This window comes from Typopeltis vanoorti, chromosome 3 (assembly GCF_054136105.1).
Source record: "Typopeltis vanoorti isolate ZY-2024b chromosome 3, IOZ_Tvanoo_1.0, whole genome shotgun sequence".
Taxonomy (NCBI): domain Eukaryota; kingdom Metazoa; phylum Arthropoda; class Arachnida; order Uropygi; family Thelyphonidae; genus Typopeltis; species Typopeltis vanoorti.
Window position 1 is genome coordinate 69,376,734 of NC_143551.1, and position 19,689 is coordinate 69,396,422.

Here is a 19,689-nt window from a genome sequence, read left to right on the forward strand (position 1 = left end):
TGGAGATCAGAACTCAGGGCGGCGGTGGTGGTGGATGTTCTGTAGGTTGAGGGGCACTCGAGACAGACCAAATGATGGCAGCTTGCTTAGTAGCTCCTTGTGCCAGACCTGGTCAAATGACTTAGAGATATCAACTGCAAACACTTGAGATTTGCCAAACCTCTCCATGGCATTTGTCTAGAGATGGCTGACATATGTGAGTAGATCTCTTGTTGATCAGCAGTAAAGGAATCCATACTGGTGGTCATTTATTAGGTGGGTACCTTCAAGGTAGTGTAGGAGTTGGAAATTGGTGATTTTTTCCATTATTTTAGACAGGACTGAAGTGAGTGAGATAGGGCAGTGACTTTTCACCTTTCTTGGGAATTTGTTTAATATAGGCCAATTTCCAGGCTGTAGGACAGATACAGTGGAGTAAGACAGTATATACAGGTGACATAGGATAGGAGTCAGTTCTGATGCATAAACTTTCAAGACAATTGCAGGAATGCCATCAGGGCCAGAAGACTTTCTTAGTGTGTCTAATTTGGACAGTATTTTTCGGTTCTCTTTCTGGCAAAGGGATATACTGTGCATTCTATGTTGGGCATCTGGAATGGTTGGGGGACATTTACCACTGTCAATTATGTATACATTGGAAGCAAAGTGTGAGATTAGAGTGGCTTTTTGTGTAGGTTATGATGTAATCGAGCTATCTGTAGGTGATGATGCAATAGAGCTATTTATAGGTGATGATGCAATAGAGCTATTACATCATCACCTACAGAAAAAGATAGGGTGGGAATATTGTTGGACAGAAGTTACAACTGATTGCTTTTGGCGAGGGAACAAAAGACTCGGCTGCCATTTAGACAGGCTGCCAACTTATTGCTTTTTGCTCTTCGAACTCTGTTTTGGAAGCATTGATTGTTTTTTTGCATCTATTTCGGGCTTGGGTATAAGCTCTAAAGGAGGATGTAGTTCTTGAATTGACAGTGATGGCATGTTTTGCTTTTCATTTGTGTGCAGGTCCATCTTTTCAAAAACCAGGGTTTAGTTGGGGAATGGCAGGTCAGAGTACTGTGAGAAATGTATGTTTCCATGCCGGTAAGGATTACTTTGGTTATAAGTTCAGTGCATATGTTTGGGTTGGAAGGCTGGAAGCAGTAGTCCAGCCATGGGAATGAGACATAGAAGTTGCAGAGGTTGTCTCACTTGGCACTCTTATGATGCCAAACTACTCCTGTATGGGATTGGCTGTGTAAGCACTGTTGCATCGGGGGAGGAGGGTGAACCTAGGGGGGGGGGGACTCACAACATTCACTGTGTATTTGGAAGATTTGTAACTTACAAAAATTGGTTGATAAGCAAAACGAATGGAATATGATAGAGACAAATTACTTCTATTTGGAAGGGTCATTGATGAGGAAGAGATCTTGGGTGTTTGGGAGTTGTTCGGGTTATCAAGTACTCTGGTTGGCATCTGAACAAGTAATATAAGGTCATTATTGTAAGGTAACTTATGTTCATATACCCTCGTATGGTCTTTCTTGTGATTATATCGGTTGCTTTAATATCATTTTTGTTCTAGGCATTTATCAGAAGTTTCCAGACTCCCTTTCCCGTAATAATAATACTTCTCTTTAAGCTCATTCACTGACAAAGGACTAACAACTCAACTGAGTCCACTCATTCACTATTCTCCAAGCTTTAAAAGATCTAGTCATCACACTCCAGATAATCACATTCATACACAATTTCCAGGGATTACCTCTTGTTCTCTACCATTTTATCATGTATTAAAAATATTTTTTCAGCATCATTCCTATAAAACCATTTTAGTAACTTATTTGTCTCAATCAAGATTTGTCTCTATCATATTACATCCGTTTTGCTTATCAACCAATTTTTGTAACTTACAAATCTTCAATGTCTCCTCATAGATAGGAATCCTTCATTTTTTTTTTTTTTTTGTGGAATGATCCTATGATGCATCATTTCACAGACTTGTTCAGAATGCTCATAGGGAACATTCACCATCTTGATCACTTGCCTTTAAATGCTCTCTACTACTTTCCCATTCAGTAAGAAATGCAAGAGCAATCAAATTTGTGCACTAGTGCAGATGTAAATATGTGGCAGTAGTAAATACTGTCTCATGTACTAGAGGCCTGAAGTGGGTTGAAAAAAGTTTTATGTTTGGTCTCTAGAGCAGGATTTACAGGCTATGTAAAAAAATAAATTAAAAAATACAAAACATGTAAAAAAAAACAGTAAAAATAGAAGAAAATCTTTAGCCCACCCATGGTATGAATGTACTATAGGTTTACAAATAAACCTTTCTTGGGTGGGAGCCACATTTATAAAAAAGATATGTTCATACTATGGTCCTGTAAAAAAAAGGGATGATGAAACTTCTTCATTCCTGCTAGTGATCTTGGATGTTAAAGAACATCACAGGATCACTTGGATGTTCTTTAACATCCAAGTGATCCTGTGAGCTGAGCCAATTTGTTAACTTTGGCAATATGCCATCTGGCCATCTATTCACATTCACCATCAATGCCAAATCCATAATCTCATCAATCACATCAGGTTCATATCCTCTTCAACCTCCAAAAGAGCTTAGCATTCTTTTCTGTTTCAAACTATACTTCTTTCCTGCTCAACTCCTGACGCTTTATAAAGCTCAAATCTGCCAACCTTAGAATACTGATCCTACATTTGGAGTGTACCTAAGACCTCCTTCAGAATGACTGACTGCATTCAGAAATGAGGAATTTGCCTGATGACCCCCCCCTCACCCACTAGAGGAAGTGAGTGAGGTGGGGGGGTCATGTGTATGTGTGTTGCTTCACTGAACAAACCCACTACTTTCCTTTAATGATAAATAAACACAAGCAGCTACTGCTTGTCAGCATCATATAGAATCATTCAATCATGTCAACACTATTCCCTACACCTCAGCTATTTGGAACAGCTTTCCCTCTCCCATTGTTTTTCCAAATGATTACAGTTTGCATGTCTTCAAAAAACACATCAAGAAATTCCTTTCTCTTTTTATCTACTTGCCCACACATGGTACTGTTGTCATAGGTCTTGAGACCTCTTTTTTGTGTGTGTGTGGGGGGGGGGGCTGATATATATAACAAAAAATATTTTGTTTGATTTGTCATCTTTGTAGAACTTAGTTTTTGAGGGAAGTTTATTTTAACTGAAGTGACACCATTTTGATTACATAACAGATAAAAAGATAGAAAAGACATGTAGTCAAAGTAGACATACTTTTGGAGATGATTCCCATACAGAGTGCAACTACTCACTTTGCCATAATACAAGCTTGACAATACTTCCCACATACCACTACTCAGATGGCATCCTTCATGCATGACTTGGAAGAATATGTGGTAACAGGATTATGTGCAGGCTGACCAAGATGCCTCCTGACAGAGTGGGCCCATATGCTAGCCAGCAGTTCACCTGCAGTACTGTTTTACTGCTGCACCTTTGAACTGGAGGAAGTGTGGGGTCTAAGTATGTTTGGCATACTCTTGAAGGCTATTATTCACACTGCATGGAGAAGAGAGGGGGGGGGGGGGATCTGGAGCTGCCAACCTGGCATTTGCTACTTCAGGCTTCCAAGGAGGACAGTGTTGGTGTTTCACTTGGTGATGATGGTCATCTACCACATAGTGGGATCTAGCTGGTTTCCTCCAAATAGGAAGATATCCTTCTGCAGCAGAATGCTTACTGAGTTGTCTGAGTCCCTTTTTTGAAACCATTCCACATCACAAAAAACAAAAAAAAAAGGTGGGATGACAACTGACATGTAAAGGCTGTATACTGTTTGGCCTGACCATTAATAAATATACTGATTCTTATATAATTAGTCTCTAAGTATGTTTGGTATGCCCTTGAAAGGTATCAGTCACACTGCATAGAACAGACGGGGGGGGGGGGGGGACTGGAATCACTAAACATGGCAATTGCTACACTAGGGGCTCCAATAAGCAGAGGTGGTGTTACACAGGCTGATGATGGTCATCCACCACATAGTGGTGGGCTAATTGGTTTCCACCGAACAGAAGATATCCTTTTAGAGATGATTGTGGATAAAGATTTAAAATTTAGAGAACACATTGCCAAAATTACGGCAGAATGAATTGCCTGAGCCCCTTTTGTGGAAACATGTCACTCCACAAGAAGGTGGGATGACAACTGACAGGTACAGGCTGTATACTGTCTGGCCTATCCATTAGTTCCTTAGTAGATATAATGATCCCTATATAAAACACACCTCACAGCTACTTCAAAAATACTCAACAACAGAAATCTCTCCTCTGATATCCTATTTAGTGTAGATGTGATATCTTTATTTACAGTGTTTTTTTATTTTATGCAAATCTCACCAAAAATTATTGTAAACAAATTTACATTAGTACTATTGCTAGACTAGTAATATCTTGCTCCAGAGAATATGGAACTTTAAAGCCATTTCAGGCCTTCCATGAATAGGATGGTGGTCTAACACCAAGTGATGACACTCATCTCCCATTTAAAGACATTTGCAAACATTCATGCCTGTACTAGAATTTGAACCCATGGCTTACTCATTGGATAGTAGAAATATCATCCACTTGATCAAGTTGGCAACCAGTTTACCAATATTTCATCAGAAGAATCAGCCACATAGAAAATCTGATTTAGCTAGAAATGAACTTCAAGGTCATTACATCTTCATTCATCCTTCAACTGGAAAGAATAGATATACAATCAACTAACTTGTTCATGAGATTATTTGAAGAATCATCTTAGGACACTCTTAAATCCTCTGTTTAGCAGATACTGGTACTCCACCAATTTCTCATCACTGTTGGTTAGTCTTGCCAGATTAGCCATTTTGCCAGACCAATGGAAGTCACATAATTATTATCATCATGATTTTCCTAAGACCCCATGGAGTCAAAGACTCATCTAAGAGGTCGTTTTGTCATATATACATATATACAGCTCATCATACCTTGCCTTAAACACATTCAAATTCTCTGCAGACATCACATTTCTCAGGTAATGCATTCCATTCATTCACAACTCTCCATGCAAAAAAAAAAACACTCCTTTGCTCACATCCTCCTTATGCAGCTTCCAGGGATGACCGCTTTGTCTCCCACTATTTTATGAAAATCCTCTTCAATATTAATCTCCCTACAAGGTGGAAAATAGTGAGACCAAATTGCACTTCTTATTCATGTTATTCTATGGGTGTTACAGAATCGTATCCAGATTTAGCTGGACGTCTATAGAAAATTATGGCTGGTCGAGAGGTTAATCCTATAGCAAACCTCTTACTAACTTGTACATCTCTATCATATCACTGCCTCTTCCCCCTATCTATTAGACTCTATAAATTGCAACTTCTCAATCTTTTCATATTCAACATTCCAGAGATCAGAAACTACCTTAGTCAATCATTTCTCGACCCATTCCAACATCTCTTTATCCTTTTGAAAATCACATGACCAAATCCGTGCGTAGCAAGGAGATGTGTTTTGCATTATGGGAGATACTGAGATAGAAGTAATGTAAGCTTGCTCCACCTTTGCAATGAGTTGCCTAGTGTTGTAGTACCTTACCCCAGTCCTGAAGATACTTTCAGGTGCAAACTTTGTTTGCTCACACTTGGATAAAGGATTAAACTAAATTTATCATAGTCTAACCAAGTGAAAAATAAACTTTCAACATCTTTCTCTAAATCCAGAGTAATTTAATAAAAAAAAAAAAAAAAAGGTGGCACACCTTTTGGCAACTCCTATAGGCAGAGATGACCTTGCTATTGCTTCTGCCTGGTATCTCCACATCTGGGCATGGCTCCCACTGAAGAGACCTCAATAAAGGTCGAAACTAATCTGGGTAGTGGCCCTTCCCTTAATGCATAACATTATACATATCTGCAAGGAGATGTGTTTTGCATTATGAGAGATACTGGGATAGGAGTAAGCTTGCTCCACTTTTGCAACGAGTTGCCTGATGTTGTACTACCTTACTCCAGTCCTGAAGATCCTTTCAGGTCCAAACTTTGTTTGCTCACACTTGGATAAAGGATTAAACTAAATTTATTATACTGTGTGCACAGCAGCCCATGTGTGGCCTAATCAAGGCCTTATACAACAGAACCAGAATCTTCTTACTTCTACAAGTCAGTGTCCTCTGCATCATCTCCAGAATTTGTTTTGTCCTTATAATTTTGGCAATGTGTTCTCTAAATTTTAAATCTTTATCCACCATCATCCTAAGGTTTCTTATTTCCTCTGCCTCCAACAATATATTCCTACCAAACGAAAATTTTACATCCCATCTTTTTTTTCCAAAGTTTTAAAACCTTGTATTTTGCAACATTGAATTGGAATCTACTACTCCCATGCCCATTCACTCAATCTATTCAAGTCTTGTAAGGCCAGAACATCTGCTCTACACCTCATACTTCATCCCGTTTGCATCATCTGCAAACAACTGAATAAAAAGGATTCAACTAAATTTATTATAGTCTAACCAAGTGCAAAAAAAAAAACACTTCCAACATCTTTCTCTAAATCCAGAGTAATTTAATATCAAGATGAGACACCTTTTGGCAACTCGTATATTATTATTATTATTATCCCAAGACCTCATGGAGTCAAAGACTCATCTGGACCCTTTTATGACACACACACACAAATCATCATACCGTGCCTTAAACACATTCAAACTCCTTGCAGACACCACACTCTCAGGCAAGGCATTCCAATCATTCACAACTCTGCACGAAAAGAAACTGCCTCTCATTCCCCTACTCACACCCTCTTTATACAGTTTCCAGGGATGACCTCTAGTTTTCCCCGGATCTCCCACTATTTTCTGTAGAACTTCTCCAGCATTGATCCTATAACAATCCCTTACCAACTTGTAGGATTCTATCATATTTTCCCTCTTCCTCCTGTCCACCAGACTCTGAAAATTACATCTCAATCTTTCCTCATACTCGACATTCCAGAGGTCAGAAACTATCTTAGTCAATCACCTTTGGACCCTTTCCAACATCTCTTCATCCTTCTGAAAACCAGGTGACCAAATCTGGGCACAATAGTCCATGCATATAGGTAAATATGACCTCTCCATTACTTCCACCTTAGTATCACCACCTCTGGGTCTGGTTCCCATTGACGAGACCTCAATAAAGGTCGAAACCAATCTGGGTAGTGGCCCTTCCCTTAATGCATAGCATTATACATGTCTGCAAGGAGATGTGCTTTGCATTATGGGAGAGACTAAGACAAGTAGTGATGAGAGCTTGGTCCATCTTTACCACGAGTTGCCTCAGTCCTGAAGATACTTCAGGCGCAAACTTTGTTTGCTTACACTTGGATAAAGGATTAAACTAAATTTATTATGATCCCCTATCCAATAGAGCTTTCTGTGGTTAAGAATTTCAATATAATTATTCCAGTTTTGTGACCACATGTTTATTAAAGAAAACTGTTTACAAAACTAAATAAGAACTAAAAACAACCCCCGACAAGATTCATTAGTTGTCAGACTAACATCTTCAGGAGTAAAGAGAACTAAAAGTTTAAAGCACAAACTACTAGAAATTATGAAAATTAGTTCATTTGTTGGTATTGTGAACATCAAAACCAAAACCAAACCCCTGAAGATGTTAGTCTGACGACTAACGAAACTTGTCGAATGTTGTTTTTAGTACTTGTTTAGTTTTAAAAACAGTTATCTTTAATAAACATGTGGTCATAAAACCAGAATAATTATACTGATCCCCATCCAAATTTTTGCCAATATCATTAACGCACAGGTTAAACAGCAATGTACCTGAAATAGCACTAGTGACTTTCCTCTTCTGGGATATTGCTACCTCATACTATCAACTTTATCAACTTTACTGACATAACGGGTGAAACAAAAGCTTTTCATATTCCCGGCTATCTTGAGAGAAACTGTGAGTGGAGAAAGTTTATGAGCTAATTGCTCGCCCTGAGTAGGCTAGGGGATTAGTCCTCAGTGTTGAAGTTTAGGATGGCTTTAGGTCTTTTATGTTTGAAATAATCCATTGCGTCATAATCTGCAGCCAGTTGGATCAGTTTGTTAGGGGATGCACAGATGTTTTTGAGAAGAATTTGATTGCTATAGTCTGCATGAAAGTGTAAATATAGGGGACATTTGTGTCCCGATGTAGCTGGACAGTTTGGATGAACCATGGGGCACCCAGGATCATTCTGAGACATTTATTCTGGATACGTTGTAATTTGAGAATATTAGTATTTGAAGTATGACTCCAGGCCGGTGAAGCGTAGCTGAGTATTGGACGAACCATCAGTTTGTATATGAGAAGTTTGATTCTGGTGCTCAACTTACTGTTTCTGTTAATTAGCGAGTAGAGCTGGGCTATGGTTTTTGATGTGTTTGTACAGAGAGTCTTGATATGGGAGCTGAAAGTCAGTTTTCTGTCCAATGTCACACCAAGATATTTAATCTCAGTTTTCCACGGAATTTTAGTGTTGAAAAGGAGAATATCTTCTTTAGGAAGTACCGATCTTCTAGAGAATAGAATGGCTCCACTCTTCAGGGGATTCACTTGGAGTTGCCATTTGGAGAAATATTGTTCGATTAGCAGTAGGTTTTCTTGCAGTTTCTTGATGGCTAGGTGAGGCTTTAAAGATCTGGCCAATATCACTGTATCATTAGCGTATATAGCTTTAATTGAAGATAATGGATTGTGCGGTATATCATACAAGTATAAGGAGAATAGCACTGGTGCTAGTAAGGATCCTTGTGGAACTCCTGCCAAGATGCGTTTTTGTGTCGAGACTACCCCACACATCCTGACTTGCATGCGCCTATCGTAGAGGTATGCCTTTATAAGATGAATGATTCCGATTGGTACACCAGATGATATCAGTTTGAATAGCAAACCATAATGCCAAACCTTGTCAAATGCACTGGCTATGTCAAGGAAAACAGCCCCAGTGCATTGACACCAGTTAAAACCCGTGATAATGTGTTCCACTAATCTGTGTATTTGTTGTGTGGTGCTATGCGATTGTCGGAAGCCAAACTGCTCCTCAAGCAGGATATTTAATCGGAGTACTGAATCCTGGAGTCTGGTAAGAATTACCTTCTCGGCAATTTTGCCGAGATTTGAGATGAGGCTGATTGGTCTGTAATTTTGAGGCAATTTGGGATCTTTTCCAGGTTTATGGATTGCTATTATGTCCACCAGTTTCCAGTAGGAAGAGAAATGTTTGTAGTGAAGGATGGAGTTAATTATATTTGTCAGATGGACAATAGCTCTATGTGGTAGAAGCTTTATTACTTTGTTAGAGATACCACTGGGTCCAGGAGCCTTTTTTGTTCTTGAACTTCTTAATAATAGCATATATTTCAGCAGGTGAGGTGGGTGCAATTTGAGTGGAATATGTGAGAGCAGAATTGAGTGAATATCTGACGTTATGGTGGATCTTGTATACAGGGTGTTCGGGATAAATTTGACAGTTTCGTAAGGAAAAAGAAAATCTTCTTTGTATCTATTAAATTTAATGAATTGACAAAAAAACATTACAGGCAGAGTTAATTACAATACTATCAACAAGATTTACTCAAAATAACCATCATTAGCATCGATCACAGCTTCAATTCTGCTTCGGAACCTCGAACAAGCTGATGCTACAGTCTCCCTGGGAAGGGCCGCAAAAACTGTTTTAATTTTATCCATTAACTGGGCTTTTGTATTACTGGAAGTGCGATTGGTGTCTTTTTCAACTGCGCCCCATACAAAATAATCCATGGGGTTAAGGTCTGGGGAGTTTGGAGGCCAAACATTTGGACTGGTGAAGTCGTAGAAATTTTCAGACAACCATTTTTGACTTTTCCCAGAGGTGTGGCAAGGGGCCGAATCCTGCTGCCATACATACGGCCTACCATTGGCTACCCTTGTTATCCAGGGCTTGACTACAGTTAGCAACTCCACGAACAAAGCCCGAATTCCAATGCCAGGGTTCTTCAACACCTGTTCCTGCAGATTTGCGAGGAATTCTGCTGTACGAACGCAATCAGATCGTCTGCTAGGGATCTTTCTTCTTGCTACATCCTCGTAGTCACCATTGCAAGTCTCTAGTTCATGCCTGATTGTTTTTACTGTATTCAGGGAGCATTGGGCAGCAGTCGTAATATCCTTATTTTGATGGCGGGCACGAATCATCATGATACAAGTTATTCTCTTCCATGATTCAGGTGGGTTCCAGCTATCCATCCTTTCTGACATCTTGTATATGAATGAAGAAGGGTCCAAACTTTTAAATGAAGAGAAGTGTGTGTTAATACATGTAACTTACGGAAAAATATAATTAATTATAAATATGTCAAATTTATCCCAAACACCCTGTATATGGTTAAAATCGAGGTCATCGTATGGAGGTTTACATTGTTTTTCAAGATGATTTGCTATTGCTTCAGCTTTATTGGCATCATGGTGGATGAGACCTGAATCTGTTTGGGTGGGGGGGGGGGGAGAGGTTTATTTCTGTTTTTAATCTTTCGGATGAGATTCCATATAGAGTGGTTATCAGTAGAGATGGAGGTCAGTTTTAGTTCTATGGGCTGCGAGGGCATCTCTCATTGCAGAGATGAACCTGTTCAAGATCTGTTTGTCTTGCGGCGCCCTGGTGTTGTGGTATCATTTTCTTGCCTTGTTTTTTTCTCTAATCAGATTCATAATATCTTCTAGCAAGTGGTTGGATTTGCAGTTAGTTGCAGGGGTAGTAACTGCTGCACAGGCTGCTTTAATCTGTTCTGTTAGATTTTTAATAGCTGTTTCAATTTCCTCTTTTGATTTAATGATGGGAATAGGACCAATATATTTTGGAAGTACCTTGGAGAGTCTTTCCCAAGGAATGAATGAGTGAAGGGGGGAGATAATTTTTCAAGGTTTCCCAATTTTAATCGTATTGGGTTATGGTCTGATGACAGATCGTTAATCATCATTAAATTGTATTGGAGTCTGATGTGCTGCAATATGGCTATGTTCAACACATCAGCCCAACCATAAGTGTTGTGATGGGTGGGGTCAGCAGGACCTATTACATGAAGGTTGTTGAAACCAGCATAGTTTTTGTAGTATCTGTCCATTTTTGTTGGTGGAACAGCTATTCCAAGTTGAATGCTTGGCATTTAAATCACCTGCCACAATGATAGGCTCTCCGGTATCGAATAAGGCGTTGAAATCCGAGAACAGTAATGATTTTTGTGGAGGATGATATGCTGTGAAAATTTTTAATTTGCCGACAGAACTCGTGAGAATCTCAATGCCGGTGACCTCGGAGTTGGTGGTAGGAGGGATGTTTAATGGAGTGATGAGAGATGAAATTTTTAATGAAAATTGCCGTGCCTCGTCCTCTGTGGGATAGTCTATCAGCTCTGTACAGTTGGTATCCACAAATTTTGGGGTTGTCAGAAGGTCTTAGGTGCATCTCATTTAGTAAAAGGACATCTGGCTGATGTCTTTGGACGAAATTTTGAAGTTCTAAAATCATACTCCTCAGGTCGTTTGCATTCCATGCAATGATCTCTAGAGATTCTGGTTTTAATTTGTTACTGTTCATTAGTGAGCGCTGAAATAATGGCTTGTGTGTCCTTTAGAAATCAGTTAGTAGAACTCTGTGAAGGGTTGGATCTGCTAAAATTCAACAGCATATTTGCGAGAGAAGAGGTAATGATAGCTGTCAGATGTGTAGGTGTGTGTGTGGTGTTGTCTGTTCACGGGATGACTGTTTAGGACGAGTTACATCCGCATATGACCTAGATTGTTGTTGCAGAGTTACTCTTTTGGGAACCTCTGGCTTCTTTTGAAGGGCGTCTGACCTTTTATATTGAACTTCAGGAAACTGTGAAGTAGTCTCTGATATAGGTGTGCTGAGTGAGGAAGAAAATGTTTCTGCTTCTAATTTTCTATTTCTTGGATTGTGAGCGCATCCTTTGTAATTGGCACATTTTGTCGGGCTAGATTTTGGTTTAGTGCATGTATTTGTTGGGTGGGCGACCCCACATTTTAGACATCTGAATTCAGCCCTGCATCTTCTGGGCATGGCCAAATCTTTGACATCTGCAGCACTGCCCTGTTGAAGCTCTTTTTCTCAGTGGCTCTATAGTAATTTTTAATCCACAGATTGATGTCAGATCATATATGTAAGCTTGACTGATCTCAATTAGAACCAGTGGCATTGGAGTCTTGTCTTTTTTGGTCATTCTACTGACCATAACGGGTGGTAGGTCTTGGCGGTGTAGATCCGCAACCACTTCTTCTATGGATAGATCTTCCGAGACACCTCTGATTACTACCTTGAGGTTTCTTTCTGATCCTAGTGAAAAGATGAGATACTGTATACCTTTGGCATCCAATTCACCAGTCAACCTTCAATAATCCATCACTGAGCAGGGCTGTATTTTAATACCTTCTGTGACATTCTTTGTTTGACTATATGAAATCTTTAAATTAGACATCATAGTCCTTAGGGACATCCATTTTTTCTTTTCTCGCAGAATAATCGGAGGTATCTTTTCCCTTGAGGAGGTAGGAGAGTCCGGGTCAGGACCGTCTTCTTCCATTCGATCTGCTTTGGGTGGTTCAGAGGCTGCAGTTTTTTTACGAACGCGAACCTCCTAATAACCGCTGTGATCTGCAATGGAATTGTCATCAGCAGTTGTTTCTATTATGCTGGTGCTATCTTGATGGATACAGGGAAGAAATTCAGAGAGTTGAGGGTCATCTGAATCAACCTCTTCTATTTGATGAATTACGACTTTACCTGGCCATTTAGTGTGCAGTAGATTGCCTACATGCTTGAAGATAGCCAGGAGTTCTTTGAAATTTAGTTCTTCATATGGTGCCTCCATGATTGGCCCCAAAGTCTGTCCAGGACATGCCTTGCCCTTGTCACGATAGCAAATAGACAGTTGCTTATGATTACAAGATATGAAACAATGGCGATACAAGCGGCAGTAGGCCTAGCGTATCGCCCTTGTAATTTCAATTGACTTACCTGGATAAACCACTATGGAAAAATAACGTGTTTGTTTATGGTAGCAAGCAATTAACTACTATTACTAATGAATAAGCATAAATCGCTAAAAAACATATCAATCAAATTCACAATTCACCATCAATAATACACGAAACACTAACACGCGAGCCGCCATCACGAAAAATTCAAATCCATTTCAGAATTCTGCTACCTCATACACAACTTGCTGATACTTATCAGATAGCCAATCTCCAATCCAATGTACTAGTCATATCCAACCCCCATCCACATGCCGTAATCTTAGCAACGATCATGAATACGTTAATATCAAACAAGATGTTTTCTTCTCTAAAACTAAATCTACTTAGGCTCTATTTAGATAGAGCCTAAGTAGATTTAGATAAATAGAGCCTTAGTTTTCTTTAGTAGACACAAGGTCATAAAATATATAGTTCCTAAATCAAATAAAGAAGCAATACATAAACATTACGTTCATTTAGCGCCAAAAATATTCAATACTCTATCTTTAAAAACGAGAAGTAAAACCAAGACAAACAAATATAAAACTCTAATTAAATAAATAAATAAATAAATAAAATAAAATAAACATATATATGTATTTTTCTGCAGAAATGAGGACTCTCTGTTCAAAATAATTGTATAAATTATTGACTGTGGATAATGGTTTCTAGCATATCTATATTCAAAAATCTAGTCTCATGTAAAAAAAAAAAAAAAAAAATCAGCTAACGCCTTTTTATTCCAGTATACGGGAAGTAGGCGAGGCCATTTAGCCCTATCTAACTTATTGGAGACTGAGTGGGCAGTTCAATCTCCACTGGTACCCAATCAGAGATAGATGGCCCAAGGCTATCACTAATTAAGCGGTTCACAGTGAAGAGAGACGGCTCAAATGTGCCGCCATCTCGTAGTCCCTAACCATAACACAATATATTTAATGTCTGAAATAAATGCTCTTTGTTTTATTTTGTTCCAAAACTAATTAACGTTGTATGCAACTTTTTCTGAATATATTAGCATTTGATCTTAAATTATTATTATTATTATTCCTGATACCTCCAAGGAATCCGAAAACTCATCGCGAGAGGACACTTACAACTGTCTCAACCACTACACCAAACCTCTCTACTACGAATCATCTCCATCAACGCCATCTACCGCCCACCTCTACCACCACAACTGGTATTTTTTGTCTGTAAATTGCGTGTGTTCTGAAGGGCCGATTTGTCTGTATGCGGGATGATAAACCCGAGTTTCCAGGAGAAAAAAACCTACTACCTCCGTATGAGATCGGCTAACTCACCTTCAATTGGAATCGTCCAGATAAAGATTTCTCCCGTCGCGAATCGAACTTAGACCTATTCCAATCGAAGGGCGCAATGTACCGTCGTTCTTCCAATTGCGCTACGGAGGCGCAATTATGCATATGATTATTCAAAAATTTGTACTACACCCTCTGTCCAAAAAGAAACAGAAATTTTCGAAAATAGAAGAAACTAGTGGCGTCGCCTGTTGTATCTTTTTGTTGTTGAAAGCGGCAACCTTTATTAGTGTTGTGTCAACTGCTTATGACATTTGTTTCACTAGAAGCGGAGTTATAGTGACAGTGTGTTTAGACGAACGGTCGGTCGTCACGATATTCATGCCGTACGCGACGAATTCTCGCTATCAATCGCTTCAAAACTTCGAGATAAAACTCACCATTGACCGTTTGGCCAGATGGAACGAATTCTTTGTGGATAATGCCCTTGGAATCGTAGAAACAAATCAGCATTGTCTTTACTTTTGACTTCTCCAAGCGACTTTTTTTCGGATGCCCCTCTTCTGATGCTCGGACGCTTTGTTTTGAAACGTTTCGTCACCAGCAACGATCGTTTCAAGGAAGTTTGAGTCCTTACGAGCGGTTTTAATGAGGTCCTTGCAATGTTCAATTCGATACATTTTGTGGTCGTCGGTCAACTTGTGGGGAACAAATCGCGAATTCAATTTACGAAGGCTGAAACTCTCGGTCAAAATGTTGTGTACAGTTGATTTTGTAATCCCCAATTCATCTTCAATCAATCTGGAAGACGACTTCGAGTTTTATTTGATGAAATCATGCACTTTTTGGATGTTAACTTCGCTAAGTCCAGTGTTTGGATGGCCTGGCTTTTTGTCGTCCTCAAGCGTCACAACCACTTTGAAATCGCTTAAACAACTCGTAAACATGAGTACTGGATAAGCATTCATCACCGTATGCTTTTTGAAGCATTTGATGCATTTCGGTAAAACTTTTACCAAGTTTAGCACAAAAGTCAATCGCAGCTCTCTGTTTGAAACTCATTTTCCGACCGTGCGACAAACACACTATAACTTCTTCTAAAGAAGCAAATGTCATAAACAGTTGACACAACACTAATGAAGGTTGCCGCTTTCGACAACAAAAAGGTATAACAGGTGGCGCCACTTGTTTCTTCTATTTTCGAAAAGTTCGGTTTGTTTTTGGACAGGTGTATAATATGAAATTTAGAATGAAGAATTAGAAAAAAGACAACGTCACTCGACGGTCGCAAGAAGATCAAGTGCAGTTTCGTAATTTTGTTCAGTTTAAAGCAGGTGCCAGAACTATCTGTTGCCGGAAAATCAGATGTGGACTCTGTATTACTGTATTACCAGTTTTGCGACAAGAATGGTATTTTAAATGAGCCATATTCTTCATTGTTTTATTAAATTTAAAAAGATTTTGTTTAGAAATTTATTTTTCATTATATAAAAAATATTCTGATGTGATGCGTGAAAGGTATGTTGAGGACAGTTCATTCGAGGCTGTTTGGTGTGAGATAGAGATCAACAAGGCGAAGTATGTAATCGTTGTTGTTAAAATCCAAGGGGTATAAGGAAGAATGTAGATAGTATGTATTGGCAAATTAGCATGATGAGTTAAGGTCGAGTAATCATTATGTGGGATTTTAACTTTGGTGACATAGATTGGGAGACAGAATGGTCACAAGGAACAAAGGAAATGGAGTTTATACAGTTGTTAAGAGATAACTATCTGAGACGGCATGTAATAGAAAGGACAAGTGATTCAAGAGCGTTAGATCTGGTTATAACATCAGAAAACATATCAATAAGTAATTTAGTTACACTGTCTCCACTTGGGGAAAGCGATCATGTGGTGTTGACCTGGGAGATTGTAAGATGTGCTGAATATTCTGTTAAGAAGGTGTATATGTGGAATTACAAGGCTGGTGATTAGGACAAGCTGAGAAGTCAGCTTTCAGCAGTGCTATGGCATGAGAATTTGAAGAGAAGAGATGTTGATGGTACGTGGGAGATTGTCAAGGAGTATTTACAGAAAGCTGTATCAGACTGTATTCCCATAGTCAGAAGGAAAAATCAAGTAGGAGTAAGATGGATGAATAATATTATTAAGCAGGAGTTGCTGATAAAAAAAAGATTGTGGAGGAAGTATAAAGAAAAAGGAGATGAGCGTTCCCATGAGCAGTACAAGGTACAGGCAACGAGAGTAACCTGTATGGTAATGAAAGCGAAAGCTAATTATGAGAGGAAGCTAGCTGATGAATCCAAAAGAAACCCTAAGGAGTTCTTTCGCTATGTGGCAAGTAAAAGGATGAATAACCATGGAGAGATTACTTTCAAAAGTGTTGATGGTAGAGAAATTATAGAAGCAAATCAAATAGTTGAGTTGCTTAGTGATCATTTTGCAAAAGTGTGCCATCTTTGTTGTGATATTGCAGTGTCGAATGTGTCATTGACTGATGCACCTCTATTTCGTCTAGAGATAGACGAAATAGAGGGCTTAATATATTACAGAACATTAATGCTAACACTGCCATTGGGTTAGATGACATATCAACCTATGTGTTACGAGGATGTGCAAGAGAATTAGCGCCTCCACTGACCAGGCTGTTTAAGTCTTAGTTCTGATAAAGTACCAATAGAGTGGAAAGAGGGTAAAATAATTCCACTGCATAAGGAAGGCTACAAGACAGAGGTTGCAAATTATAGACCAACCAATATATCTGGAGTGGTGGTTAAGGTTTTGGAGAAATTGATAAAAATTAGAATTCAGGACTGGGTGAATAGCAATATGAAACTTTATAAGGGGCAACATGGTTTTCTGAAGGGTAGGTCTTGCCTCAGTAACTTGCTTACTTTCTATAATAAAGTAACAGTGGAGTTGGATAAAGGAAATCCTCATTCAATGACACTGCTGGACTTTACAAATGCATTTGACAGGATTCAACACAGAACCCTATTGCATAAATTAGAGCAAATGGATATGGATCTATTTGGTCCATTATCTGGTGGTGATTTGGATTAGAGGGTGGCTGGTGAATAGATATCAAAGAGTGGTTTATGGAGTGCTGAGTCCGGGAGAGGGCAGGTGACTAGTGGTGTACCTCAGGGCTTGGTCCTCGATTGTTTAATTTGTACATCAATTATTGGGAATAGTTTGAAAGGAACTGTCCACTTGTTTACTGATGATGCAAAATTAGGAATAGTGATAGGCAATTCAGATGATGTACATAACCTACAGGATGACTTAAATAGGCTGAGGGTATGGACTAAGGTAAATGGCTACCAGTGTAACATGGTTAAGTGTAAGGTGATGCACTTTGGGAGAGTGAGATCACATGCTGTTTACTATATTGATTGAACTGAACTGAAAGAAGTTGACCAGGCAAGAGACTTGGGAGATATTGTGTGACAGAGAACTTGAGTTTAAAGGGCATATGGCAAAGATTGCCAAAACATCACATTAAATTATCACACAACCAGAGGTGGTTGCGAATGCTTCTTCTGTGAATGAATTTAAAAAGTATGACAGGTATTGTGTAAATAATGGTTAGTGTTTCAATGTAGGGTCTGCCGCGATGAGTCTTTTGACTCCATGGAGACACCGTTATAATAATAATAATAATAATAATTCTATTTTATCCAGTCTGCAGTTACTCGCTCGCAGCTGGATTAGACATTTCAAATGTACTCGTTGCGGATGAGCATACAGCTCGAATAAACACTCGCCCTGCTCGACAAATATCGATTTTAGCTTGCAGTTCCCTTTTCTGGCAAGAGATAGTTCCAGCATATTATCTTAAAAATGCCAACTTCTGAGAGAGAGAAAAAAATCATACTAACCTGCCAGAAATTGCTGACCTTTCCCTCAAGAGGTGCTTGAAGCGCACGCGTGAGTGTGAATGCGTGTGTGTGCGCGTGTGTGTGTTGAGGACCGACTGGGACAGCTTAATCACCACCAGTAGCCAATTAGAGCTGGCTGGCCAAAGACTATCACTAATTATAAACGACCTCCAATGAAGAGGGGCAGAGAAATGCCACCATCTCGGGGTCCCTAACACAAGTATATATTAGTCTTAAATGGTGTGGGTTCTACGATCGATTTTCTTGTGTTGACCGGACAAAAACCAGATTCCATTAGTAAAAATCCGCTTGCCTGTGACAGAGGTCGAAAAACCTCGAATATCTGGGAGTGGGGGAATTTACATTCTTATCCACCAAGGATCGACTAACTCTGGAACCCTAAAAGAAGGACTACAAACAGTTACTCTACAGTAGTTGACAGCTAAAATCAAATTTATAACAGTCTTTCTTCTGTTTTTAGTTCTGGAACTAGAAACATTACCACAAGTCTACAGAGGTAGAAATTTTCGGTTTGCAAGTGTCAAATTCCTATATTGTGCAATGAGTAACTTTCTTTAATTTGAAGTTTATGCTTCTCAGTCTCTTACTACTTAAAACTTGTTATCAAGAGTGGTCCATTTATCTTCTCCAAGCAGAGAAAATATAATGACATACAGTATAGACCTTGAATGAAATAATTTTGGGTATACTGATACCTATTTCAAGTTTATCTGATAGATAAAATTACTATTTTTTTTTTTTTTTTGCTTTGCTTTTGTGATATTTGTATTCCGTTAAATGAATGAATTCCTTCCATCCATCACACTCCCTATTTAAATTTTGAGCGATCTAGTTCTCAGTACTCTGAATTTAGTGTGAACTCTGGGATCATAAGCACTCCTAAGGATGGATATATTTTAATCGAATTTGGTTTTAAGATCATTATAACTTTTATGAAAATAAATCAGTATTTGTGGGAAGTATTTTTTTACAAAACTAGTTAAATGATATTTATCAAAACACTGGGATTTATAATTCATTTAAATTTTTACAAAAACAGTGGTAGAAAACGGTACACTAACGGTCAATTTTTACTTAAATGACTCGTAGGTCTAAAAAAAAATTAAAATTTCAATAAGCAAGACATGCATAGTTAAATATGATAGTAGTTAACCTTTAATGTAAAACTTAACGATGTGTGTGTGTGTGTGTGTGTGTGTGTGTGTGTGTGTGTGTGTGTGTGTGTGTGTGTGTGTGTGTGTGTGTGTGTGTGTGTGTGTCACTATTCTCGTGTAGATTTTAATTTATTGTTGGCAAATTGAAGTCTAGTGCTTAAAAATGGTATCACAGACTTCCAAACATCATATCAGTCGTTTATCTCTCTCTCTCTCTCTCTCTGTTTATTTCTTTTCTTTTTTAAGAGAACCATACGAGAGTATCGATTCGCAACTTTTCATAAATTTTCGCGCTTATCTTTATT

General features: G+C 38.7%; 1 protein-coding gene across 1 annotated transcript in view; it reads right to left on the reverse strand.

The window, feature by feature from the left end:
* The window catches only part of LOC150108245 (clotting factor C-like), a 368,054-nt gene that overhangs the window by 328,323 nt on the left and 20,042 nt on the right, over positions 1-19,689 (reverse strand). The gene's annotated exons all lie outside the window — the stretch shown is intronic.